We start from the raw sequence: 27305 nt of genomic DNA on the forward strand, positions 1-27305 counted from the left end.
AAAAAAAAAAAGAAAAAAACCACACCACCGAACACTTATCACCAAATAAAAAGCTCTTCCTCGTTTCTCCACCTTCTGAATGAAGAAATGTTTGGAAACAAAACATGAATATCACAGCTATGCTAAATGCATGGAACTTCACTGTCCTTGGCTTGATGAATGCAATTTTGTCTGCCAGTGCCACATACCAGTTATGTCCTGAGGTACTAATGTTATGTCACATTATGCACTATACCTGAAGTAAAACATAGAATATCCTGAGTTGGAAGAACCCAGAAGAATTTTTGAGTCCAATTCTTGGCTCCACACAGTACTACCTAAATATTAAACCATATGTCTGAGAGCATCATCCAAACACTTCTTGAACTCCAGCAACTTGATGCCATGACCAGTTCCCTAGAGAGCCTGTCCAAGTGCCCAACCACCCTCTGGGTGAAGAAACTTTTCCTAACACTCAGCTAGACCCTCCTCTGTCTTAGAATTCTTTTCACAGAATCACAGAATGGTTTAGGTTGGAAGGGACCTCTGGAAGCCATCTGGTCCAATGCTCTGCTCAAGCAAGGAAACTCCCAGAACAGGTTGCCCAGGACCATGTCCAGGTGGGTTTTGAAGATGTCCAAGGAGGGAAAATTCATAACCTCTCCAGGCAACCTACACAGTAAAGAAGTTCTTTCTGATGTTCAGAGGGAACCTCTTGTTTTCCACTTTGTGCCCACTGCCTCTTGTCCTGGCACTGGGCACTATTGCAAAGATCCTTGCACTTTACATCTACATCTACATCTACATCCTGCATCCTCCATTCATATATTTATACACATTGATAAGATCATCTCAAGCCACCTCTTCTCCAAGCTTAAAAGCCCCATCTTACTCAGCCTCTCCTCATAGGCAAGATGCTCCAGATCCTTGATCAACTCATAATTTTCGTCCATCAACACTCTGACTCCTTCACATCAGGGCTGCTCTCAATCCATTCTCCACCTAGCCTGTATTCATGCTTGTGATTGCCCCAATACAGATGCAGGATCCTGCCTGCATTTGGTCTTGTTGAACTTCATGATGTTTGCACAGGCCCACTTCTCAAGTTTGTCTAAGTCCCTCCACATAGCATCCCTTCCCTCTATTGTGTTGACCACACCACTAAGCTTGGCGTTGTTCACAAAATTCTTGAAGATGTGTTCAGTCCCACTGTCCATGAATCCGACAAAGATGTTAATGGTCCCAATACAGACCCCTGAGGAACACCACTCATCACTGGTCTCTGTCTGGCCACTGAACATTGACCGCAACTCTTTGAATGTGATCATCCAGCCAATTTCTTATCTACCTCCACAGTCCATCCAAGAAATCCATGTCTCTCCAATTTAGAGACAAGGATCTTGTGTGGGACAGCGTCAAATTATTTGTCTTGTGAAAGGTTCAAGAAATGTCTCATTTCCTTTGTACTATTTCCAGTGTGGTCAGTTGCTGGTCTCTAATGCTTCCACAATGCAAAGGGTAAATGTTGAATTTCTGTAGACCATTCATCTTATGTTGCCAGCTTGCATTGCTCCTTCCAGTCTGAGCAAACAGTTCTTTCCCTGTCTCTGGTTAGTAGTGAGTCTTTCACTCCAACCATCCTATCTCAATTCTCACTTAATCCTGCTCTAACTCTGCTTCCATTTCAAGCTCCCCACCCCCACCCCCCATTTTTTTTAAGTATCAGTTGATGACTTTGCCCATGTTTGCAGCCAGCTTTACAGTGAATGTGTCAGTATTAAGAGGACATAATACAGGCAGGCTGTGAAGCTCTGCCACCTTTTCTCTTTTTCTCTTTCTTTCTAAGTGCATATTTTGATGGGGACAACTGCAAATATGTTGTTTGTTTTTGTCATGTCCCACCATCTCTTTTGACCTAAGTACCTGTGTCTCCCTTCCAACAATGCAGGATTGTTCGTGCATTTGTGTGCAAGAAGGGATTATGAAAATTACTATGTTAATATCCTTCTCAATTGTGGCTTTATCTTGAAATTTGTAGTCTCTGCTATTCTCATAATGTATTTTAACAGCTTTGATAACACTATTTCATTTTGCTGTCTCTATGTCTTTTTTTCTTTCCTTGTCCTTTCTTTATATCCTATAAAATGTATGCTGCCCCAAATGGAATCTGTTGCCTTTGTTCCAGAACATTAGAGATATGACCTTAAAATTAAGCATAGGAATAGTGAAACAAGGTAAAACTGAAGTTAGAGAAGAAGCATTCCAGACTATTACAGAACAATTCATATTGAATAGCACTGGACCCATGCTGACATATTAACAATAAAAAGGAATCATCTGTGGAAGCAAAGATGGTAAGTCACAGAGGACATATATAAGTGCAGCCTCAGAGCTATAAAAGCCAGACTGACATTTATCACTCTGTGCATATTGGAGCTGTCATGTTGGTCCTCAGATGATCGTGTTACTACCTTCAAGACATTTTTTTAGATATGAAGCAAAGATTAGAGAGGGAATGAGAGAGAGAGGCTTGCTAATAAGTATGGGCTGAAAGCCGCATAAAGGAATTAGCATTTATATTATTTATTGTCCCTTTTTCATCAGCCATACCCTCTTTCTATCTATTTCTTTTCCTTTCTCTTGTCTTTTTCTAACCTTGCACTGAGAAGATGCTTCTACATTAAACCTAGTTCTGCTTCAGAATGGATTAAAATCAGTTTGACTAAATACTATGTTCAGTGAACAGAAAAGTGTACAGCTTCACACATTATTATTTGTGCTAAAAGCTATTATGTAAATATATTGGCTTATATAAGCTTAAACAGGATGACACAGGAATGCAAAGATAGGGCATACACACAGATCTATTGAAATGATACTCCGTGAGCACATCTTCTAATAGAAAATTGCATATTCTCACTGAGAGGGCAGAAAAGAACCATATGTCTATTTTAGTGGTTATGTCCTGAAATGATGCACTTATTCCTTTTATAATATTTTGAAATAAATACATATGGGACCGGTCAGATGTCAACAGTGGCACTGAAAAGAGTATGAATTAGTCACACTGGCACACAGGGCCCTGGAACAATGAACACTGCTCTGGAAGACCCTTGAATGCAAGCCTATTTGCCTCTTAATCCAAATGAATAATTAATGATAATTATCATGCTGCAGTTATTATCTGTGATAATAATATATCCGTAAGGTGAATAAATTCAATCTGCTACTATGCAGAAATGGCAACTCATAATATTCTTAAGAAATACAGATATAATTATCAGTATTAACGGTCAAGAAAAAAAAAAAAAAAAGGATTTTTTTATATAAAGAATTACAGCAGAAGATCTAAAGTTTAGTGAGAATGAATTTGATTACCTTATGTTTATTCTTTAGCTTTTATTTCTATGGCACCAGTTTGCAATGTTTTGACAGCTGATTTTCACAAGACCCATTTAGCAAAAGCTGAAATGTGCATTTTTTCTTTACAATCTATCCATAACTTTTCCATCAGCCTACTGCTAAAGAAGATCAGGCTCAGGATCTTACAGACATCCATACATAAACTGGTCCATTTGTGTAGTTCACTATGCTAACAATTTTTTTTCAGCTACAAAAACTTTAAAGTATTAAAGCAAAAATCAATAAAACCAAATAAAATATTAAAAGGCCAAATACATGTTTGAAGCTCATACAAAAACAGCCATAACATTTATTTTTGAGAGCACTGTAGGTGAGCTGTCAGCTAGGCAGAATAGTAGGCAATCATATTTAATCCGATCCCCCTTATTGGGCTTGTTGTGACAAAAGAAAATAGTAGGGGGATGGGTGAATGGGAACAAGAAGGAACTACCTTTCCTTTCTTTTTGAAATTGTTTTAATATCTCTTTATTTTGACTATTGAGTTTCTTGGTTGTATAAATTAAAAACTTTAGAGTGTACTTAAGTTGAATTAAATTAATGACTGAAGCAAAGCTTTGAAATTCAAAGTTCATGGAGACCTTTAACTCACACCAGGAAGGCTTGGTTTTTCCCTCCTTCTTTTCATCCCATGATTTGAGAACTGTTTTACTCCAGGGAATGGTAATGAGATGTAGAGTTTCTCACCTCTAGGTCATTGCTTCAAATCTGGTCCAGGTTGGTAGGAACCAAAATTCATTATCATCTACTTACGGTTCAGTGGCCTATGTGAAATAGGTTGATGGTCTTGCAGTCTAGTTTTCAGTGGACAAATGTCCATACAATAACAAACACTAATTAGCACTGGAATAAGGCTGAAAGTTGTATTACAAATACAATGTCCAGGGATTGTTGTGACAACCCCTCAAAACTCTGGCACCTTCTGGGATTACCTTCCAGAAGAGGGGTTTAATTCTTTCATGATTGCCACTATGATTCATCCATTTTTAATTTTCTTTTTTCTTTTTCTTTTTCTTTTTCTTTTTTTTTTTTTTGAAGGTGTGGGCAAAAGAAATTGCCTCTTTTTCACTCTCTTTTTCATCAGAAAACAACAGATTTCCCTCAAAGTGGATCCTGACAGGTGACAAGAATAATAACGTGTAAGAGTCAGTAAAAGGATGCATTATTAATCACTCTGGGTTTCATTTAGGCCGTCAGCTCAGTGGGTGAGCTCTGTAGAAGGAAGAGTGGAGATATTATCATTATTATTTACTTGTCCACCTAGGAGTCACGAACCAGGACATCATTGTATTAAGCAATGTGCAAACACAGAAAAGACAGGTAGACCATGCCCTGAAGAGCATACAATTTAACCATAAAACAAGAATCCATGTATACTTACAGGTAGATGGGCATAGATGGAGGAATACTGATAGACGGTTATGTTATGCTTGCCAGTTGTTTGTTGTTATTTTTAACAACATTATGATATTTCTAGTAATAAAATGATAAAAGAAGTTGTGAAGCTTTATTGCCTTTTTTTTTTTTTTTTTTTTTTTTTTTTTTTTTTTAAAATAATTTTGAAAGATATTTTAATAAAATTTTAAAAGAATTTTTTAAATTTTTTTTTTTTTTTTTTTTTTTTTTTTTTTTTCTTTAAGGCGTTAAAGCAATTTTGAAGGGTAGCTTAGGCAAAAATTAAGATACTTATTTAAAATGGAACCAGGAGAACCATTCCTGACACTAGCTGACACTGGCTGTGCATCACAGTCTGGTTATCAATACAAAATTTGAAATAGTAGAGAACAGAAAGAGTGAAGAGCGTTTTCAAAGTTTGATAATGTCTACTGCGGCAAGCAATTGAAGAGGTGAGAAGAAAAGCAAAGGAAATATGTAAGCAATGAGATAGGAGGTAATCTTTGCAATAGCAATTCAAGTATGACACAAGCAGTATTTATTAATGGTGGAGAAAACAGAGTTGCAATAACTTAGATAGACTGTGATGTAGGACTTTGTGCACGTTTGTGTGAAGTGAATAACTGAGTGAGCGGACACAGAAACAGTCATCTTGAAATCATCTTTGCCAAAAGTCTTAGATAGCTTATACAGTCTGGTACAGTCTGAATATATATATATATATTTAATGGTCACATTTTTAATAATATGCCTGAGATACAGGAAGGAAGATGAAAATGTTATCCTGTGATCCAAAAAAACTTTAGTAGAGTGTTTTTGTCAGAAGATAAAGGCCTTGCTTAGCCCTCTTTAACTTGAAAAGTTACAAATCCACAAGCAAGTAGAAATTCACAAAGCAGATTCACACATAGCACCAAGTACTTTCTTGTGCAATGAGAAGGTTTAGAGAAGGCATCTGCCTTCTCTTCAAGCATCTGCTCTTCATTTTCTTTTAAGAATAATATAAATAAAAAGGAAGAGAAGAGCCATTTTGTAACTCCTTCTTGCATGGGGAAGAAATTTGTGATGGATTAATAAAGGATTGGGCAAAAGTATGAATAGAAAGGAAGGCTGGTAGAAGACAATATGATGAAAAGGGAGCACAAAATGTTTTGTGAAGAAAATGAAAAGTATCTACATAAAAGATGGTGGATGTGTCAAAGAGGGTGGGATCAAGAATTACTAGAGGGTTTTAGATTTTCTGGCAAAGAACAGTTTCAGTAGAGAGCAGGGGGCACAAGGCTGTTTTGGAGGCTATATGGGCTGGAAACGGAGGAGGAGAATTACAGATTCTTTATTGCAAACAAGCTATTTGATGAATTTAAAATGAAATGGATAAGAGAGTTACGGCTGTACGTGAAGAGGAAATAAAGGTCAAAAGAGAAATTTTCTAAGACTGAAGCATCTAAAGCATATTGTACTGTGAGAGGAAAGTCAAAATAGAGTGTGAGTTTAAGAAGAGTAAGAGAGAGGCTGTGTAAAGCAACAAAGGATGTGAGGAGCTGGAATAGAACAGGTTCACTGGGGCATGTGGACAAGGTTTGGAGGAGAGTGCGAAGGATAAATGTCAATATCTGTGACAGAAAATAGTGCAGGATTTGTAAAAGGAGAGGGAAAATAGAGATGCTTGCCGAGGTGAGGAAGGAAGGTCATGATTTGTGTTGCCTACGCTTTTTTGGAAGAATAGCAAAAATCTGGCAGAAACAAAAGTAAAAGCAGGAAAGGGGGAAATTTGAGATATAAATTAAAAGTGGTAAAAAATAATCTGGGTTTGTGGGTCTGGGATTCAGTTAAGCTAGAGCTGGGTGACTGGGAAGACATCAAAAAGGAATGGATGAATTTTCAGTGTAGCTTGACATGAGAGATTGTATACAGTTCATGGAAAATAATAGGTAATGTGCATGTTCATGGTGAGTCAGGAAAAGAGAATGGCACAATGGGGCTTGAACTGGAAGAGAGGAGCCAAAAACACCATGGTGGAGGAAAGTAACACAAAACAGGCACAGAAGAAGGCATGCTGCTGAGCCTTTGGTAATGATTCAGTTTTACAAAGCAAATGTAGCCAACTTACTTGGTGTTGACTGATGATGATGATACTGAACTGAGAAGAGGTGGATTTTGATTCCTTAAGTTTCAAAATTCATTTGTGAGCTCCTGTGGGATGGACAGAACTTGCCCTTTTCTTTCTCAGTTGTTATGAACTTACCTACTGTAGGACACATACTACCTCAGTTCCAGCACAAACAAATTCCTAGTCAATTCAGTTGCTGCACTGTTGATAGTATCAGCCCCAGAGTACAATATAAAGTGCACTGCTTTATTACTTTGGGTAGTTTGTATGGCAGATTTCACAGCAAAATTTTCTTTCCTTTCTCTGGAATTATTAAAACTTCTTCTATATATGGTTATATAATGTAATATATAAGATTATCAAGATAGAAATTTTGGACTTGTTCATCTCTTTCTGAACATGCATAATAGATTCAGCCTTAGCAACTATTTACATAGAATTATTATTATTATTTTTCTTCATATTAAACCTTTCCTGTTACACCCATTTCAGTGTTAACACATCCTCCAGGAAACTCCTGAAGATACATCATTACCTGAGACAGGATATTTATATATATATATATATATATATATATATATATATATATATATACATATATTATTTATTTATACTGAAAAGTACATTTCAGAATATTTCGGTATTCTTTACACCTGATTTTTGTAACAAGAGCTAAGTCATTGCCATTGCAATTGATATAACAATGTTCTAGGAGTCAGTCTTCACATAATACCAAGTGAGGGGGAAACAATCAAGATTTATGTACCTACGGATGTAGTAGGCAGTTGTCAGTGGTTAATTTCCGTGATTAATTTCAGTGTACTAAAACTGAGTCAGAAGTCCTATAGAGAATCATGGTGAGTTCATCTCACTAAGTTTCCTAGACAACTTTTCTAGATGGTTTTCAGTGGGATGGTATTTATCCACTGTATAACTATTGTGTTTTATTCAAGATCACTGTTGTGACATCCAAATGAAGAATAAACCTGTATTTTTCATTGAAGTACCTAAGAAATATATAGTTTCTATAAGTAATCTTTTAAACTGATGTGTTTGAGTATATATGGCATCCTAACAATCTTATGCCCTAGTAGTGTACCAGTCCGAGTAAGTCTTTTACCTTCTCCCTGTTGCTGCTGTGTTATTTATTGGTTCAGCGATAGACGTTTAACAAGCAGTAGTGACATGTTCATAGGTAACTATAATAAGGAATGTGATCTATGCAGGAGGAAGAATCAAATTAAAGCCCTCTGAAAGAAAAGCATCAATCTGAATTCAGGGGTGATGTGTTCAGCTAGGCTGTTGTTTGGCCAGTCAGTGCACATGCAGGCCAGCCAGTCAGCAAAGCCATCACCCCAGCCAGCTTGTCCAACCCTACAGTGCCTTCCTCCTGGACCAGAGCACAGGGAACAGCTGGAGATAGTGTGAGATGTCTGGGAGAGAGGGCTGAGAGGTGGGGGTGCAGGCTGCAAGCAGGGAAAGGGAACTGAAGTTCCCTAAGGAACTGAAAAAGTGAAATGGCCCACAAGGGTTATGGGAAGGAAGTAAGGATTGTCACCGGGAGGACAGAATAGCTGTATTGCACATGGAACAATTTGCCATGTTATTTCCCTCCTCTTCCTTTGAAAAACTTATTTAAACACATCTTCTTCAACTCTAGATTCCTAGATCCCAATGTGGTGAAGCACTTGAGCATGTGATTGACTTAACAAATGAGTTATATGCATTTCTTAATTGACTAGAGGATCTAAACAGGTCTCAAGGTATGTTTAACATTAAGCCTATGCATGTTTACTCTGCTGATTTGGAGGCTGAGCTATGTGAAGGGCTTCACCACTCTGAACCAAGAAAAGTGCAAGGTAGCCATAGGTAGCAGGATATGAAATTTTAGCTGCTTACGCAGAAGCTGCCTTTGGGACCATGCTGTGATACAGGCATTGTATGTTACTAATAGAAACAGTGCATAATAATAATAATAATTAAGATAGCTTTGGCATACTGCATAGGATGTTTGTGCCCTGCCCATTCTTTCTGCAGTTTCTCCTCCTGGGTATTTGGGGCTATTTCAACAGACTGTTACTCTATTAGGCTTCAGACAAATACAAAGACTGAAAGAGTTCTGGACCTTAAAGTATTCTGGCAAGGTTAGTAAGAATGCAAATACATAAATAAATAAATTTTAGAATTACAGGCCAGTAACTTTTTGCAAGTACATTGTTAATTCTTATTGTTTTCATTAAATACTTGCACAATTTAACTAGCATATATTACTATGGTCAACACAAACTGCTGGAGCACACAGTGTACTGACCTGTGTTTTCTCATATAAGCAGATTAATCCATATGAATCCTCCTCTCCTACAAAGTTATCATGACTCCTTTCCAGGATGGTTTCTAATAGGCTGGCTTTTACACTTGGCAAGGGAGAAAGTCCTTCCATGAAATGAAAGAAACCAGAAGGCCATCAGAAATGCAGATCTGATACATATGATACTTGTCATCAAACTTCATGGATAGTAAGTAGGGAAGCATGATTAAGTTTGCTTCTGATTCATCATATGGCATGTTTAGAGCAACATAGACTCATGTGAATATATTCTATAGCACCCTCAGTTATCTGGGGCACTAAGGGGACTGAACAAGATGGGTTAAGCAAATTTGTGGACAGCACATATGTAAATAAGGATATAAGAAAACAGAACAGCGAAATGGAGAAAAGAGGAGAAAGTTTGGCAGCACTGTGGTCCATGCTGTGCAGCAACACTCTCATTTCAGTGTGCTTGTGCCTGCTGAGAAACTGTCATGTAATCCATCCACAAACATTCAAAAATTCACTTCAATTTCCTTACAGTGGTAAAGAAAACATTTTCATATGGAAATTATAAAAATGTGGTTAATCCAAAATGATTTAACAGCAATTACTGGTAATTATTGAGACAAAATCTTGATGGTAGCTATTTCAAAGGTGCACTTCCTACAGTATCATATTTACAGAAAGTAGAAGTTTTCAGTCAAGTACCAGGATTTATTTGTAGGATGGTACTGCAAGTTTTTGACTGATGGAAATATTTATCCAATCTGAAATATCAGTAATAGCCCTGAATCCATTGCCCTGTTTATTCCCAAGAAAAGACAAACTGCATCTTTCCCAGCAGACCTCTGTGTTTGTCCTCAACATATGAAATTCACCTGAGGGGATGGAATGATCAGGACCCTCCATCTAATTCTATCCTGCCTTCTGTTTCAAAAGAAACAACAGGTTAAAATATGAAAATATGTATTCCAATGTACCTTTAAGGCTTTTACAGCTGTTTGTACTGGAATATACCACTTCTATAGAGTTGTTTCTGAAACTCACAATGTCAAATCACTTATTTTAATAAAATTGGCTTTTTTATTTATGTCTTTAATCTAGGTGAAGGTAAGTGCTGGTGTGATCACAGTAGAGAATGGAAGTATTCTTCTTTATGCACAGGTATCCAAAACATTAATCAGCCTAGCAAAGATTCTCATCTAGAACCTGAGGAAACTACATGTTTCTTCAGATGAGAGATTGGTTGTCTTTGTGGCATGCCTGTCTTTAGCCTACACAGTAATGCCAGTGTTCACCACTCTACTGTTGTGTAGAAACAGAAAGCCAGGATTACTCTTCACTGTCATAATACTTCATCAGTGTCTTTGTAGTCTGCATTTTGAGAATTGTGATATTTATTCAGCATTGCATTGTATGTTAGTACCTATACAGGTAGAAGAGACAAATGATTTCCTGTCTGATATAGAATCACCTGTTCAAAACAAGATAGATAACAGAATAAACAGTTGATTTACATAATCTTTCTAAAGTTTGAAGTGATTATCTCTTTGAAAAGAAGATTTTTATTTTATCACAAAGAGTTATGTATTAAAAAATGAATTTGTTATGGCTATCAAGATGATTGTGGACAGAACTGATTTTAATAATTTTGATTCATTCCAGACAGTAAGGCAGACTGGGGCACATTCATGTGATTTTCAGTTGTTACCTCTGACCATGGTGGTCCTTCAGCAGACGTGATTCCACCTCAAGCTCCCTTTTCATTCTCCTACTGACATCCAGTTTCCTTCCCTAAAATGTTTAGCATCAGCTGAACATTTCTCTTGATTTTCAGATTGGTCTGTGCCCATCAAAACACAAGGGAGACAGGCAAGAGAAATGGGCCCAGAAAACTATCAGTAACTTCAAAAATATTCAGATAAATTCAACTGTCTTGTTTCACAGGACCCCATTCTTGGCAGTGTCTACTGATCTGTGCTGTAACATTAAAAAAAATAGAGTAGTCTTTGTTGTGATTACAGAACTCTGCGTATGATGTTTTATAAGCATTTTCAAGAGCAAATAAAACATGATTTGTGTCTAGCTGTAAACAAAAACTTTTAGCACTGAAAATTTCAAAACACAGTGTTTTTTGTTTGTGCTAGTATCAGTGTTCATTAGTATATATTAGATAACGAACAATTCAAGTAATCAGGAGTTAAATAAATATCTAGCACCAGGAAATGCTGTACAACTATTTTTAAATTAATGTTGGTGTAGGACTTCACAGTGCTTTTTCTTCCCCAGATACTTGTTCTGAAGGAGTCAAACTGTAAATCTACAAACCTTTAAAAACAGGGAGGGCAATCACACCTCCACTTCTACCACTCCAATTCTTTCCATGCTTTTAAACACTCTACAAGCTTTACAAGACTTTTGGCTTACCATTACAAAAAATAAAAATAAAATGTTTATTAAAGTGTTTATTTTCATAGCTACAGAATGCTATCATAAAAAAACAAAACAAAACAAAACAAAAAACAAGTAAAGAAAAAACATTTTTGATCAGTTTTGTGATTTCCTTAATATGCTAGTTTAACTGTCTAGTTTAACTACTGTGATGCATTGGTGACATTTTAACTTACACAAATGAAAAAATTTTACATTCTGGGTCATCCCTGAGTCTGTAAAGTATTCCTTATAGGCATGTTTCATGCAAGGTTCAGAACAAATCAGCATCCATGGTCCATTTGCATACTCAACATTTCATTTCTTCCAGCTAAATGCCACTTCCGTAGTCCCAGCAGTTTTGCTGTTGAACATTTACTGCAGATACTAATCCCTTAGTGGGAGAAACTGTATACCTTGGTTAAAAACATTTGCAAATGGAAGTTCTTTATTAAATCATAGCATAATAAAAATATATTTTGAATATAGAAGTTGTCAAGTAATATATTATTTAAAATTATTAGCAATTATCACAACTCAGAGATAGTTCAGTGTTATAAAAAGTCTCGGTAAATAATAAACATAAAACTTTTATCTTCTGTATTCTCAGAGCATGATTCATTACACTTTACTACTTTATAATTTAGGAGTATAGTCTTATGTAGGCTACATCTATAGTCAGTGTATTGAATATTGAATATTTCAAGAGGGTGATGTGACCCTCCCTCAAATAGTGGTGCTTGCCCAATAGTGCCCCTTCCCCAGTGGTCCTCCCCCAATGTGGTGCTTGCAAGATAAGGAAACTGTAATCAGGAAATTATGAAAATGTGCTAACACCAACAGGAGATTGCATAAACCTGACAAAGAGGTGTTGCAAAATAGAGTTTGGCTGGACAATGGGACTGGAGAAAGAAACTAAGTGGAGGAAAATATTCAGTCCAGAGTGGTTTGGATAAAAACATAGTGGAGTAATGCCTGAGAAATTAGGACTGGGGAGCTGGAATTATATCTGGAAAGAGAATGAGATTAAAAGAGTGTTGGATTACTGTTGTAAACCAAGATAATACAGCGATGACTGACTGAGCAACAAGGTGAGGGCTGAGAAGTCAGAAGAAAGCAGCATAATATCTGGGCAGAGAGAGAAAAGGGGCAAGCACAACCTGTCATAAGGGGATGCAAGCATTTCCATAACTGAAAGCTGAATCCTCTTTCTATCTTCCAGAACATATCTGCAAAACCATTCATAAGAATGGGCTCTGTGTACATTGACAGACTAGAAATTCACTTTACAAGTGGCAGACAGATCAAGGAACCTTGTCTTTCCAAAGTACAGAACAATATTCATGGTACATTTTTTAATCCTGAAAGTTAATAACCATTATAAATTAAAAAGAGATATGGCATTTCTTTTTTTTTTCTTTTTTTTTTTTTTTTTTTTTTCATTGGGGAAGAACTTTCAAACAGAAATATCAATATTTTCCAAATTTAAAGAGGAAACAGCTCAAGGAATTCCTATGCCCTCTGCTATATAATGGTTGTAGTGTTTCCTCCTTCTCTTTTAATCTGTAATTGCCCTGTCCAGACCCCCACTCTAGTCCATTTAGAAAAGAATGGCTTCCTATATTATTATTCAATTACTTGAACTTTTCATCTGTACTGTTGATCCTGAGACCGTCATATGCAAGAATTGTCAGAAAAAAAGTCTACAATTTCCTAAAATTGCATATATACAGTAGGCTGAAACACACTTTCTAATTCATTAGTCACAAAATGATGCTATTGTCTAATTAACTTCATAGTGCTTTAAACTAAAGTGATTTTTTTTAGCAATGTGGATGTGCATGATACACTCATATTCTACAACATATGGAAAAATAAGTTGTTTAGGCTGAGTATAAATGAACCACACTGATGAAAAAATCTGCATTTTATCTATATTTCATTTTGCTTTCTTTTGCAGTGCAAAACAATGGGAAGTTATTTTTATATTGCACTTTATACTGTTACCAATGATGGAACCAAAATGAAAAGCCATGTTTCACCTACTATTTTCAGATCTAAATACTAGAAAGTATTTTATCTAACCCAGCTGATGTACATATATAAAGTATAAAATATTAAGTATAACGGCTGAAGTCTAGTCAGACATGTAGGTAGCTAAGAGAAATACTTTCCAGGTCTGATAAATCAAAGGGATTCCATACACTTAAGTTTAATTCATAGAATATTCTAAATGTATCTAAAGATACATTTGCTTGCATAAATAGCTATTTTGTTAAAACAGTGTTGATATATAGGGACCACTTAACTGTTTTGATTTACTTCAAGAAACTGATTTAAATTGCACAGCAATTTCTACCCATAGAGTAAATAGAAGTTTTTATCTTTAAAACATTTGGCTTTCCCACCTGTGAAAGTGATGTCTCCAGGTACACAGCAAATGTAGACTTAAATAAAATCTCCAGAAAATATGAGTCAAGTGCTCTGGATGTTGTGAACTTCCCCATTCAAATTATTGTAATAGGTAGCACTTCATGTTTCTTTCAGATTTTAAATAGTCTGAGTTTTCTGAAGTTAGCTCTCTGCCAAGGTACTACAGAATTAACAGCAGGTAAGTTTTACCTAGTTTATATTTTTAGAATGTTTCTAAAGTTTTGACATGGACATATTGAAAAGAGTTCAACAGAAGGCCACTAAGCTGATGAAGGGATTTGAGCACCTGTGTAGGAGAAGCTGAGAGCTGGCATTATTCAGTCTGGAGAAGAAGAGGCTAGGGGACATCTTATCAATGTTTATAAATACCTGAAGGAAGGGTGCAGAGAGGACAGAGTCGGGTTCTTTGCACTGGTACCCAGGGCCAGGTCAAGAGGTAGTGGGCACAAAGCAGAACACAAGAGGTTCCCTCTGAACATCAGGAAGAACTTTACTGTGCAAGTAATGGAGCACTGGAATAAATTGCCCAGAGAGGTTGTGGAGTCTTCCTCCTTGGACATCTTCAAAAGCCATCTAGACATGGTCCTGGCTACCCTGTTCTAGGCATTTCCTTGCTTGAGCAAGGGTGTTGTACCAGATGGCCTCTAAAGGTACCTTAACTATTCTGTGGTTCTGTGATTCTGGTGAATTTTCTTCCAAATTCAACACTTTACAGAAATACTTCTAGATCAGCTATGGCAAAAGTTCATTCATTTCCAAGAGGTAGATATCAGCCAGGTAAGAGATTTTTCTTACTCCTGTTCTATCCAAGTAGTTTCCTATGACTTATGTCATAGAAAAAAGCTAAGTTCCTCTTTTTCTGACTGAAGCATATATGATAACCTGCACAACAAGACTTGTTTTTAATAGGCTTCTCCTCTAGGTTCGTAGCAATTCCCACCAATGTCAGCAGGAGTGATGTGAACATATGGTTAGAGAAGGCCTGAGAGAGGGCAGCTAGACTCATGCCAGATGAACAAGAGTTTTGCACCACATTTCAAGGGTTTTGCAGATTGGGTGCTGCCAGAAATACTGTAGTAATAACTTTGTTTGCAGTATTTTGTCATTGTGTGGGAGACAGCCTGGAAACTCGGGCAAGCAACTTTGCATTGCTAAAGGGTTAAACTTTGGAGGCTGAGCACATTGCCAGGAGAAAGGTGAATTGAACTGAATTAATTTTCTCATCATCTGACATATTGCTTGAACACATGACTGTTTCACTTATCCATGGGAATCAGGATGTCTCTTTCTGTTAAGGTATATGGGCACTAGCAAAGGGGCAAGTGACTTTTTATCAAAATAAACTGTAAATCTCCAGATGTAAGGTTGAAGTTTGTGAAAGGTCCAGGAAGCCTCCTTATTTTACTTCTTTCTGTTCTTGAAAGATGAACTACTTCTGAAAGTTCTCCATGATTTACAAATTTGCAGAATACAATGTATATTTGTAGTGTTGGAGCCTTCTGTTTCTTAAACATAACAAGATTTCAGAGATACTTTGAAATGTCAGAGCATGATATCTGTGACATTTACTGCCCCTAATATGGGCCCATTACTGAACTGGGGAAACCCAGGCCAATCATTTAGGTAGCAAATAACTGAGAGAAAAATATTAAAATGTTACTGTGAACAAGACACAAAAATTGGTAAATGAAGAACATGTTTTAGGATTCTGACATTTACCCATAGCTGTCAATTTGTGTCAAAAGTCTTTGTGGTTTACCTATCACAGACCACCTCTTGAGATTTGAATACCATTCCTTTATGGGATAATGTGGGGTTTATCCTCAAACTCCCTTGAAAATTTTATTCAAAGTGATGGCTAATTCAATGAATGTCACACAGATAAATAAGAACTGATTTTTCCAGTTGACGGTGCAAGCCTCCACAAATTGAAATAAGTACTGTCTTCTTGAGGGACTGTGAAAGTAAGTCTCTATGCCAAATATTTGATCTGTTCTGTTCTCTTGCAAGATATATACTCTGCATAAAACACTCTCTGAAATGGGGCCTGCTTGTCCAGATGAATGCATTATACCACTGTGTGGAGAAAGGCTGATCTAGAGGCAAATTACTGAGCATAATTTATTCCATATCCTTGCTGGAATAACTTGTGCTCCTGAGTCTCCTCAGAAGTATAGTCAATAGGGAACTGTCTGGCTACATGAAGTTTCTTAATACATCTTTCAGTAAATCAGAGATTCAAATACAAAATCTAGCACTCAGGGAGATCATCTGAATCTGTGGTGCTCCCTGGAGAACTGGAGGTCTATAAACCAATGAATGGATTACAATGAAATGTAAATTCAGTATTTTCAATTCTGGAAGAAATGACAATACTCCAATATTTTTCAAGTTGTATACACCTCCCTCAGTCAAACAGTAGCACTTCTCAGCATTTACCAAGACTGTAATGTACTTTGGGAGAAAATGTAAATGCCATTAAAAATATAGCTTTTACATAAGTTTAAGACTGTCTTCATTTTGGGAACTGTCTCTTAGTCACAAATGCTTACAGTAATGTGCTGAGCACTTGTACGCAGATATATATATATATTGATTTTTTATCTGTTTAAAGTGAGGAAGTTTTTAAATCTTCTTTCTAGACTCAGTGAAATATGGTAAATAGAACCCAACAGGTAGAAAGTGGTTGTTTGGTTGTTAGTGGAGTCTATCAGGAAAATACAGCAGAGGGTCACAGAGCTGAAGACATCTGCAATTATTTCAAGTATCAAGACAGAAGAAAATGCTGTTGAGGTAAAGAATGGTTATGATTCAGTTGCAGTCAATGGTTGGGGAAGTGGTGCTTGATTCATACAACACTTTTTTAAAGAATCTATTCATGGATACTTTAAATGTGTAATTTGAAATCTGGTGTTATCTTGTTGCTGGAAAAATAAGGATGAGTGAACTACATCAAATTGAAAGGGAGTCCTCCTCAGCGCCAGATAAACTGCTGAGATGCAGTAGTTGATCTTTCTCCCTGCATTTCTCCCCTGCTTTTTCAATGCCAAAGTGGTATGATAGTTTCAGGTATTAGATTTGTACTTGTCAAATCAACCTTTTTACTTCAAACTTGTCTCATTCCTTCCAAAGACATTGTTCAGCTTTTCTTCTTGTCATTTCCAGACTCAGATGTATATGGAGCAGCAGCACAGAAGAGCCCCTCAACTGCCCCTCATCACCATATGAAAGAGGACTGAAAGTATGTGTCTACCTTATTGATCAGTGCAATGCACGGAGAGAAGGACTGGGGCTCAGTTTGCTGTGGTGTGTCATGGTTTTTGGATCACAGACCTACACTGTCTGTGATTTCCTGGTGATGGAGTTCACACTGGCTGCAAGTCCTAGGCATGCATCATGCAAGCATAAGGAGAGAGCTGTTTTAGGACCTTACGCCCACATTACAAACATACATTACTTCATGCACTGCTTCATCTGTGGTTCTATCAGGAAAGAAACCAAGTTACACAAATCCATGGTACACGACTGTGTTTGCTGCATAACTGCAAACACATGTTACACTTCAAAGATCCCCAAACAATATTATTTTGGAAGTTGTTTTATTATAGAGGATGTAATCATAATTTTGAAGTGCATAACTGACACATGTATGTGATGAAAAGCTCAAAGATGAAATAATTTCACATTGCCATGGATGGCACTAAGTTACAGGCCAAGATCTTTTCTCAGATACTCCAAAGCAATGCACAGTCTAGGATGTAGCCTTTAGCTATTGAATTTACTGTTTGTTTTGTTTGTTTGTTTGTTTTTACTTGTTTGTTAGTTTTGTTTCATTTTAACACTGGAGGTAGTGCATTGAATTCTGATATGGGCTCTATAGTAATGTCTTGGGTTGTGACACTGGGGCAAAACAAGTGTCACAAAAATACAGAATTTAAAAGGTAGTGTGTTCAGTGCCACTGACTCTCTGCAGTTATATATTCACCCTGGAATGCTCAGTACATAAAAGACATGAGCATAAAAATGTCAGAATCAGTTCCTTAATCTTGATGCAGTTTAAATATTACTTCTGGCTAAGTATTACTTCTGAACCAAACATATGACTTGAGCTTACAGACAAGAGTTTGTTCCTGAGCTGATTCATGTCAGTTTTATACTTGTAAACATCTTTTGATTTCAGTGGTGTTAATTCATATTTTCAATATCTCAATGAGAACAGAAAATGCCTGTTTCAACACAGCCAGCAAACTCCCTTGGTACATGAAGGAAAATTGTTAATGTCAATATCAGAGGCAAAAAATGAAACCAGTCAGGATACAGTATGTGTCTTCACTGAAACTAATACAGAAATGAAATACACAGCTCCTTGAGTGAGATCACCTCCTCGAAAGAGTCAGTATTGTCAGTACATGAAGACAGTTATTGCATTGCTGTTTCCACTTAATGCAGGGTGTATGAGATACACATTGCATCCAAGGGACAAGACACTGAACTAATTTTACTAAGATCACTTTATGTTAAATCAAAGAAAAAGGTGAATTAGAAAAAGAAGATGCAAATGGTACATTTACAATATTTTCTCTCGAAAATTTACTGAGGTTAAGAGAAAGAAAAAAATAAAAACTGGAAGGTTGATGGAAGGTTAAAATATTCACAGAACAAACTTGATTTATTCAAGCTTTTTGAAGTCCCAAGAAACATGTTTAATGTTTCAGGCCGAAAGACCTGAAAAGAAACCTTATTGTGGTGCACAGCAAAGTAATGTGGAAAAAAAATCTCCATATTTCTTCAGCCTCTAGCTTAGCTCTCACTGTGGGGAATCTTGCTGTGAAGAGATTAATCACTACTGCTTAATAGTATCTCTGCTGGTTGCTCCAGGATAGCAAGTAGCTACATAATGCAGTAAATGCATTCTTCTTTTAGTATGGCACCTAGTGTACTGTTAATGTGCCAAAGGGATTTCAAACTTACCATGGTGCAAAACTGACCAGCCAATGCTGGAAACATGTTGCTTGTCTCTCCAGGGGCCACAGATTCTGGGAAAAAAAGAAAAAAAAAGAAAAAAGAAAAAAGAAAAAAAAAAAGTGAAATTGTTGCCTCTCCCTAGTTTTGGTTTATGGAGGAAATGAACTGCTTCCTACAAATCTAGTTAGCTGCCAGGCTACCCCCAGACTTAGGTCCCAAAGTTGTCCCTTTTTCTGAAGCCAGCCTTTAAACTGAGTCTTTATTAGCGATTTTGACTTCACATCTTGATCTCACTTTTTATTTTCTGCCATTTATAGTACTTGATTTCCTGAGAGGAAGACTGGACATTTAATTTAATGTAATAATTACTGGTAATTGGTTACATGCCTCTCCCTGTCAGTTCTGCTTTGTTCCCCTTCTTACTAGCACCAAAATGTCTCTAGTTCCTTTCTGTCCTTATTGGGCTAAACTATTTTCCCTCCTCTCCATTTGCAAATCTGCCTGTTTTGGCATCATTATCTCTAGTGGTTCAATGTACAATGAAGAAAAATCCAACAAAGAAGCCTTTAACAAGCTAGGTCTTGATATATTTTTCATATCATAAGATACAAAACAAGGAAACTGGTTCAAGGAAGACTACTTGGCCACAGAGAAAAAAAGAAGGTTTTTAGGATGGCAAAATCAACCCTTTCCTGAGTTCTTTCTGTTATTGCATCAAGACTTCAACAGCTTTATCTGAATGCTCTTCAGAGACTGTGGTTCAAAGGTTTTGGCTTAAAAGTGTTTGGACTTTTTTCCTTTGGCAAGAAAAATGGACAGGTTTATTTAAATTAAATGCTTTTCAAAGATACTTTCATAGAAGCTTTCATCTCTCTTTTTCTTTGTTTCCAATTTTCCTGAAAATAACTGCAGTGACACAAGTGCAAAGTCTTTTTGATCATTTCAGTAGCAGTGATAATGCAGCTTTGTGAACTGCAAGGCATGTTGTCTGAAAAAGCTATCTTCTACAATGAGCAGCGGAGGAAATGGAGCACAACAACTGGCAGTCTTCCCTCCAGATCAGTCACCCATTACAGAAAGTTCTCCAGCAGGTGAGTAGAGGATTGATAAACTGTTATCTTTTGGGGACTTCCAACCATGAAAAGAATGGCTGTTGCATATGTAGGAGAGATACTTGTAGTAAAACAGATGTCTGAATTCACAGTAAATCTGAACCTGAGGAAAGGCCGCTGGGTTCTGATTAACAGAAAAGATGAACTACTATTTCCAGTTCCTTTTTCAACAAAACAGCATAGGAAGAGGCCAGATGAACATACAATTAAACAACAGTACTTAACAAAGGTGAGATTTAGCTTCTGATTCAGACGCTTAAATGCAGCTTTTGTCACCTAGGTGTTTTGGCTACTCTTGTGTTCACTGTGGGCTCAAAAGAGTTGTTTAAACATGAGTGTATAATGCCATATGATACTTTCTAGAGTACCCTGCCCAGCTGCCGTGCCCAGGGGACGTGAGTTTCCCATAGGTACTGTGCCATATCTGCCATCCTGCTGCATAAAACTGAAATGCATTAAATACATTAGAGCATCCATAATGTTGCCAGACAACTATTTAAGCAACTGAACTGACCCTTGATGGTGTGGGTTATGTTTCAGTGATTAAAAAAGGAGTGTAGATGAATCTCATATGGAGGCACCTACATATATGTTTAGGTAAACTGAAGTGCTTCCCTGGTGGTCCATTGCTTAGTTGTTGCTTGCTAGTGGCATGCAGTGCCCCATGCCTTGTAGCTGGCTGAACATAAAAAAAGGCATGACCTCTGCTCCAAACAGCTTACAGTCACAGCTTAAGACAAGGCCCAATGACAGATATACACAGGGTATGTACAGGGTACACAAAAAAGTAAAGAAAATAAAAAAGAGAGAACACAAGTGTGGCATGGTGATTGAATAATTGCATCACTCCCAAGGGATGTTTGTAGCCAGAGAGAACTTGAGGGAGGGATTTAGACGAGATGGAAAAATCAGTTTTGCAAGACTGGGGGATCTTCTAAGCAGTAATATGGGAAGCTGGTGAAGTTAATCTGAGAAATTGCCTTAGTATCTGGTACTCCGTGTGAGGGATATTCTTGGTGAAAAAAAGTTCTACAGTTCATGTGACTAGAATAATGATCCTAAGGGATAAGTCAAATGTGGTTAAAATGCCAGGTAGGTATGTTATCTGTGCCAAGAATATGAGTGGAGAAAGGTTATGTTTGTTGAAATCAGAGATTAAAAAATTAGGAATAATTGAGATATGAGGTGTTAAAAGACTTCACTGTGAAAGTGAGCAGAAAAGACCTTATCATCTGCTGTTCAAAAATAAAGTCTCAATTATTTTATTTTGGATGACAGTACCTAGGCAGAGATCCAAGCTGAAGACTTGTTTATTGGCTTGAACAGTAAGTAGGATGATGGTGTTTTCCACAGCAATGAAGAAAGTAGCAGGGACAGTGTGGAAGAAAAAAGATTAGAGAAAAATGCAAATAATCATTTTACCTGTCTATTCAATTAACATCTAGGCCTACTTTGTAGCTTCCTGAAGTCTCAGTGTGGCATAGAGTAGGTGACAAACATTCAGAATTAGGGACCCACCAACACTTATTCAGGTAGAAATTTCAAATGTTCTGGTATATATTCCTCTACTATAAATAACTATCTGCAATTTCAGTGTCCTAATTTTGTGTTCAAGGTACCAAAAAAAAAAAAAAAAAAAAAAAAAAGAGAGAGAAAGAAATGCTTCAGCAAAAAATATACTTTTAAGTATTTGGGAGATTGGACCACAGGCAGGGATGCAAAAATTTAAACCTCTTTTTTTTTTTTTTTTTTTTTTTTTTTAAATATAATATTAAAATAAACATATATATTTATTTAAGTGACTGTGCAATTTTTTTTTTTTTTTTTTTTTCTTTTTTTTTTTTTAATGTTATAATTGGATATTTCATAAATTACACCAAATTAATATTGTTATTTTAAAACAGTACTTGCCCTGTCCCTAACATAAAGACTTTGGATATAAAAATTTTATTGGTGTTTAAGTAAATGAAACGAGGGAGAATTCCTTGGTATGTCTTGGCTTTTTGTAGATTAGGGCAAAATTTGTTTAATTTTAATTTTGCTACATTTAATAAAAGATGAACTGAGAGAAAGTGTTATTGTTTATGTCTTGTATATTTTAACTGTGTATATGCAAAACAGTGTTTCACTTTTCTGGTAGATAGCTGCTTGATTAAAAGGAACAAGTTACAGTGGTGACTGTAGACACTTTACCTTGTAAATTGTGTTTTAGAATAACTGCAACAAACAACATGTTTACAGCTAAGAGATACTTATAAAAAAACTGCAACTTTGATCATGGGGGATTTTAATTTCACAGATACTTACCGGGATAACAAGTATGCAAAACCTGTAAGGTGGGAAGCATGTTTCCAGAGGCAATGTATAATTGCTTACTTACTGAAGTCAGTTTATTGACTGAACTTCATGATCAGAGGCTCTTGGCACCCAGAGCTAGGAAATTAGCCCATCTTGATAAATAGAGCAGGGCTGATTTAGGGATCACAAATTCATGATACAAAAAAGAAATAAAGAGGAAGCCATAAAATGAGTTTGGGCTCAGTGGAAGTTTTGTAAAAAAAGTATAAACATTATAAGAAGTTTTGACGGAGGTAAATATATAAAATAGGGATGTTTTTCTGGAAGATAAACATGTTTTTATTATATGTCACTATATGAATTACTTACATCTTTGCTTTAACTAGAAGAAATAGCTTGTGGTAATATAAACAACTGAATGATCTTGATGGAAATGATGCAAGATCTCATGACTGTGGGAAACCTGGTGCAAAAAAATAGGAATTATTTAAGAAACACTTGGACATGCTGCAGTTACAATTCATTCAGGCTAAGTCTCAACTGGGGGAGTGTAACAGAGACATTGTGCTTAAACAGAGTGTCAATAACTTTTTAAATGCCTGTTTTAGGGAGTGGGGAGATTGTTATTTACAATTTTAAAATATTGCAGAAGTTAGGAAAATCAGAAGAGCAAGAAGAGATATTGGCTATGAGGTTACACAAATTTCACGAGTAAAGGACTTCCTCACTGATTGCATGTTTGCAGCATGCAGCAAATGAAATGGAAAGTTACTAAAAATGATAGTTGAAGTTATCCAGTTTAAAGGAATGAATGTGATTGATCAGGAAGTAGAATGTTCATTTTACTGTTACAAACGTCTACAAATAGAATACAGTGAAGAGTTGTCCTAAAACATGTTTCCATGTCTTCTTTGGTTTAGATAAGTTGCCTCTTTGGTTTCAGGGTTGCTGCTTGTGTTATTAAGCCCATTGAATGTTGGCCTTTAGGATTTGCTGTAGTGACTATGACTGGCCGGATGGAGGAATATGAGATAGGAGCTTCATTCCAGCACGACTATGGCAGCTTTACATGATAAGACAGTGGGTCCTGCTTTGGGTGGGGGTGGGCGGGGGGGGGGTGGTGTGTTGTCTTCAGCATCTTTAGATTTGTGGTAAATGTTTAGATGTTTATGCTTTTACAATGTTCTGAGAACACAGAATTTGTCCATGAACTCATATGAGAATTAAGGCCTTGCACTATTTCTCTTATGTTTTCAAATAAGACTCCTGATAACACTTGTATGACATAAAAGATATGAAGAATAATACTTTGAGAACAGCCCCAGAAAATCTTTCTTGCCCCAAAAGTCACACTGCTTGCAGTAGTATCACTTAGTTAATAATGGCTTGCACAATGAGGCTAATGTATGAAGCTTCCCTAACCATCTTCAGTGTCACCGGGAGCAATGCAACACCATGGCTACCTGGTTGCAAAGAGAAAAAATCAGAAAATGCAGAAATGAATTCAGTAAATATCAATAAGAAAGTGAATACACCTGCATACAGCAATCAGACATTTAGGTCACACATGGTGGCATGGGTATCTGGCAAGCTGTTTTTTTTTTTTTTTTTTTTTTTCTTTTTTTTTTTTTTTTCAGGAGGCAGCCATCCCTTTATATATTCACTTTTCAGCTTCAATGTTTTTGGTCCCTGCTGTTTATATTTTAGCTGCAGAAATGTTTATTAGGGGCGTGAATCCCTTGAAAGTCTCTGGCAATTCAGGTGTAGGTAAAATTGCATTGCAAATTCAAGTTTTTCTCTGAAAATTCCCTATAATTTTTTGTACTAGGGTATAGTTACCTGTAGAGTATGTGGGGGTTTGCCTGAAGCACTGGTCTTTATTCTGTTACATTCTGAACATTACATCTTAATATATATAACTCTACTGTCATGCATATACAGGCAAAAGATGGGACTTTCTAGTATAAAATAAGGAACTTACATTTGCATTCCCAAATGAAAGATTTCGACAACAAGGAGGAATAATGCGATCAAAGCACTCCAGTGTGCAGTCAGTGTAAAGCTATCAAGTAAAATATGGTGGTGCAGTCAAGGGAAGAGATAATGCAAGTGCAAGTTGGATAAAGCTGCACTTGTAACTGTATGATGCAGGATAGACTTTATGCAGACGGGTGAACTGAATATTGATCTTCCCTGTTTATGGTCAAGATGCACTTCTGTGTGGAAAAGTAGAGGATAAATCTTTGCTTTTTCATTACTACTCCATTTCTAAGGACTGTCTTTGGAAATTCATATGTAATAACTTGTTCTCTATTGACCTGTCTCTAATTTTTACTTATCTATTAGTGCTGCTAAGTTAAAAATAATGCTATGAAAGCACTTCAATGGAAATACAGCAAGCTGATCACCTGGATTTAATGTCAGTATTAGGGTTATGTCTGAGTATTGTGAGAGTATTTTGATTTGTGAATTAAAATGTTGCTCCTGTAGTGACTACTCTCACGAGTCAAATCACTTGCATACTCTGTAGCTGTGGTTATTTGAGAGATCAAAATCAGTCATCATAATTGTAACTGCCTTAAAATCAGTTCAGATCATGGAGTGTCAATAAGAAACAAGTTTTTGAGTGATCTCATCCCTATTTTCTTTTCAGAACTGAAGACTACAATTAAAAAAAAATCAAAATGTAGCTCTGTTTTCAGGTTTTATCTTAGCTTTCAGTGGGTTCACGTAGTACCAAACATTTGTAACAAAAAAAAAAAAAAAAAAAAAAAAACTATTGTGAAAAACATTTTTACTCTCATAATAGTTAGCAGAATAGAATAACTATTCATTACTTCATAAAAAGCTGTCTCCTAAGGTATTTTTTGTTGTTGTTTCTAACAAAGGATTCAGGTGTGTGCATATGCTTTGCATTAAACTTCTCTTACGATAGAAGGACTATGTTAAGGGCAAAATGATAACAGTCTTGCTGGCTCAGCCTGCTGGAGGGCTACCACAGGGCTTTAGTAAATTGCTTGCTATCGAGAAAAGTGAGGTACCAAACCTGACAAAGAGGAAAGAGGACAAGTATATATATGCATAAGCAAATCTGACAATAGAGAAGAGCTATGTTAAGAGCACAAGGCCAAAGAGACGTAGTGATTTCATTCAGTTGGAAATCATGTCTGTTCCAATATGTATTCACTGCAGTGGATGTGGTTTAGTAAAACTTTTATTCAGTAAGAAAATCTTCATAAATAGAGGCAGGCCTTATGCATTTTACTTGAACTGCCACATAAGTGCATGTTGTTGAAACGTAACTTTAAATAGCTTATGAAGACATCCCTATGAATTCAAAAATTACTGTACTTGCAGAAAAAGCAACAATATCCATCTGTAAATCCTTTAATCATAAGCATTAAAGAATAGTTCTTCAGAGAATCACAGGCTGCTGACTAAAGTTTACATTTTCTTGAGTTGCTTTTGGTGCTGCTAGCTATTTTTCTCATTCACATGATGCTGATATGATGTGACACTTGCACCTGTTGTCACCATCTTATCGTAATTAGCATAGTGCCCTAAGTAGTAGCAGGGCCATCACATCCAAACATAAGCCATTAACATATTGCAGCTGTCATCAGTAGGGAAAGCTAATGGAGTTAGTGGATTTGCACACTACTGCATACCTTGGCTCAGCTAACATAACTCCCCATATTGGGGTCATTGGGGATAGGAAAAAGAAATGTGGGATGTAGCCAGTCAGGAGTGAAAGAATACATTTTACTGCAGGTTTACTTTCATGTATTATGCATGTCCTTCAAGGTCACTGCATGATCATTTATAAGATTTTAATGAGATATCAAAGTGGAAAGAATGGAATGTAATTAATGTGATCATACAGAGAAGATACAGGTATAAAATAGCACACATGAGGCAGTCAACAAAAAGTGGGAGCAATGAGGAAAAGAGAAGGACTATTTGGCCAGATTTCAGCCTGTGAAACAATAAGCTTTCCCCTGTACTTTCAGACACTTAGCACCTTGCCAAACAGTTCTCCCCAGCTAACAGCAAAATAATAGAGGGAATTAGAGAAAATGCATTCTGTGGCTTGTCTTTGAGTATAGGCTGTGTGCTTTCATTCTTTGGGGGAAAACGGGTGGCTTGTAGCTAAAAGTATGCAAGTCCTACAGAAACATGGGTTTGTGAGCATTTTTATTTTATTGTTTCAATTCCTGTTGCTAACAGAGTCTCTGACAAGCCTGGATTAAACAGAAAAATCAAGACATATAAAGGAAAACCTCAGCATACTACATACTTTAAATACGTTTCTAGAACCTTCTCTAGAACCTTCTCTTTGTGAAGGTGCCTGGGAAGGTGCATAGATTTAAGAAACCCCGTTGCAGGAAGAAATCTTTGGAGGCTTTTCATAAAGTTGCTGGCTGTCTCAGAGTGTTTGGTCCCCACCATTTCCATATATGTAATTTTCCTTTTTTTTTTTTTTTTTTTTTTTTTTTTTTTTTTTCTGAGAGAGGACTGTAAACCAGGTTGGCAGTGTTTGGATTCAGTGCTCCTAAGCATACATAAGTCCTCTTGCACTCCTGCTGCCTGTGTTATGCTAGCTGCTGGTGTTTCTGCTTAGGGGCTGGCATAAATGTTGATGACCAGAACGGGAGGCGAAACTATCTCAACAATGTAAAAGGCAACCCTATCTAGGTAATTAAGTTAGAGGACAATCCTGCCTCCTAAAGTCATCATGTCTTGGCCTTTGGGAAACCACAAAAGGCAAATTTTCAGATGTGGGGAAGTAGCTCCACACTTAAAGTAGAAGCAGACATACATGCTTGAAAATACTTGCCTGATCTTCTACCAC

At 36.6% G+C, this 27305-nt stretch overlaps 1 long non-coding RNA gene across 6 annotated transcripts in view; it reads left to right on the forward strand.

The window, feature by feature from the left end:
- The window catches only part of LOC118163418, a 52933-nt gene that overhangs the window by 12005 nt on the left and 13623 nt on the right, over nucleotides 1-27305 (forward strand). For 3 of the 6 annotated variants that reach the window (XR_004749046.1, XR_004749045.1, XR_004749044.1), the window contains exons 2-3: nucleotides 14794-14855; nucleotides 17244-20384. This is a non-coding gene — a long non-coding RNA (uncharacterized LOC118163418). Of the gene's footprint in view, nucleotides 1-14203; nucleotides 14257-14793; nucleotides 14856-17243; nucleotides 20952-27305 lie in introns of those variants that run through there. The other 3 variants (XR_004749041.1, XR_004749038.1, XR_004749042.1) reach the window with 3 other exon arrangements.

This window comes from Oxyura jamaicensis, chromosome 1 (assembly GCF_011077185.1).
Source record: "Oxyura jamaicensis isolate SHBP4307 breed ruddy duck chromosome 1, BPBGC_Ojam_1.0, whole genome shotgun sequence".
NCBI classification, from domain to species: Eukaryota; Metazoa; Chordata; class Aves; order Anseriformes; family Anatidae; genus Oxyura; species Oxyura jamaicensis.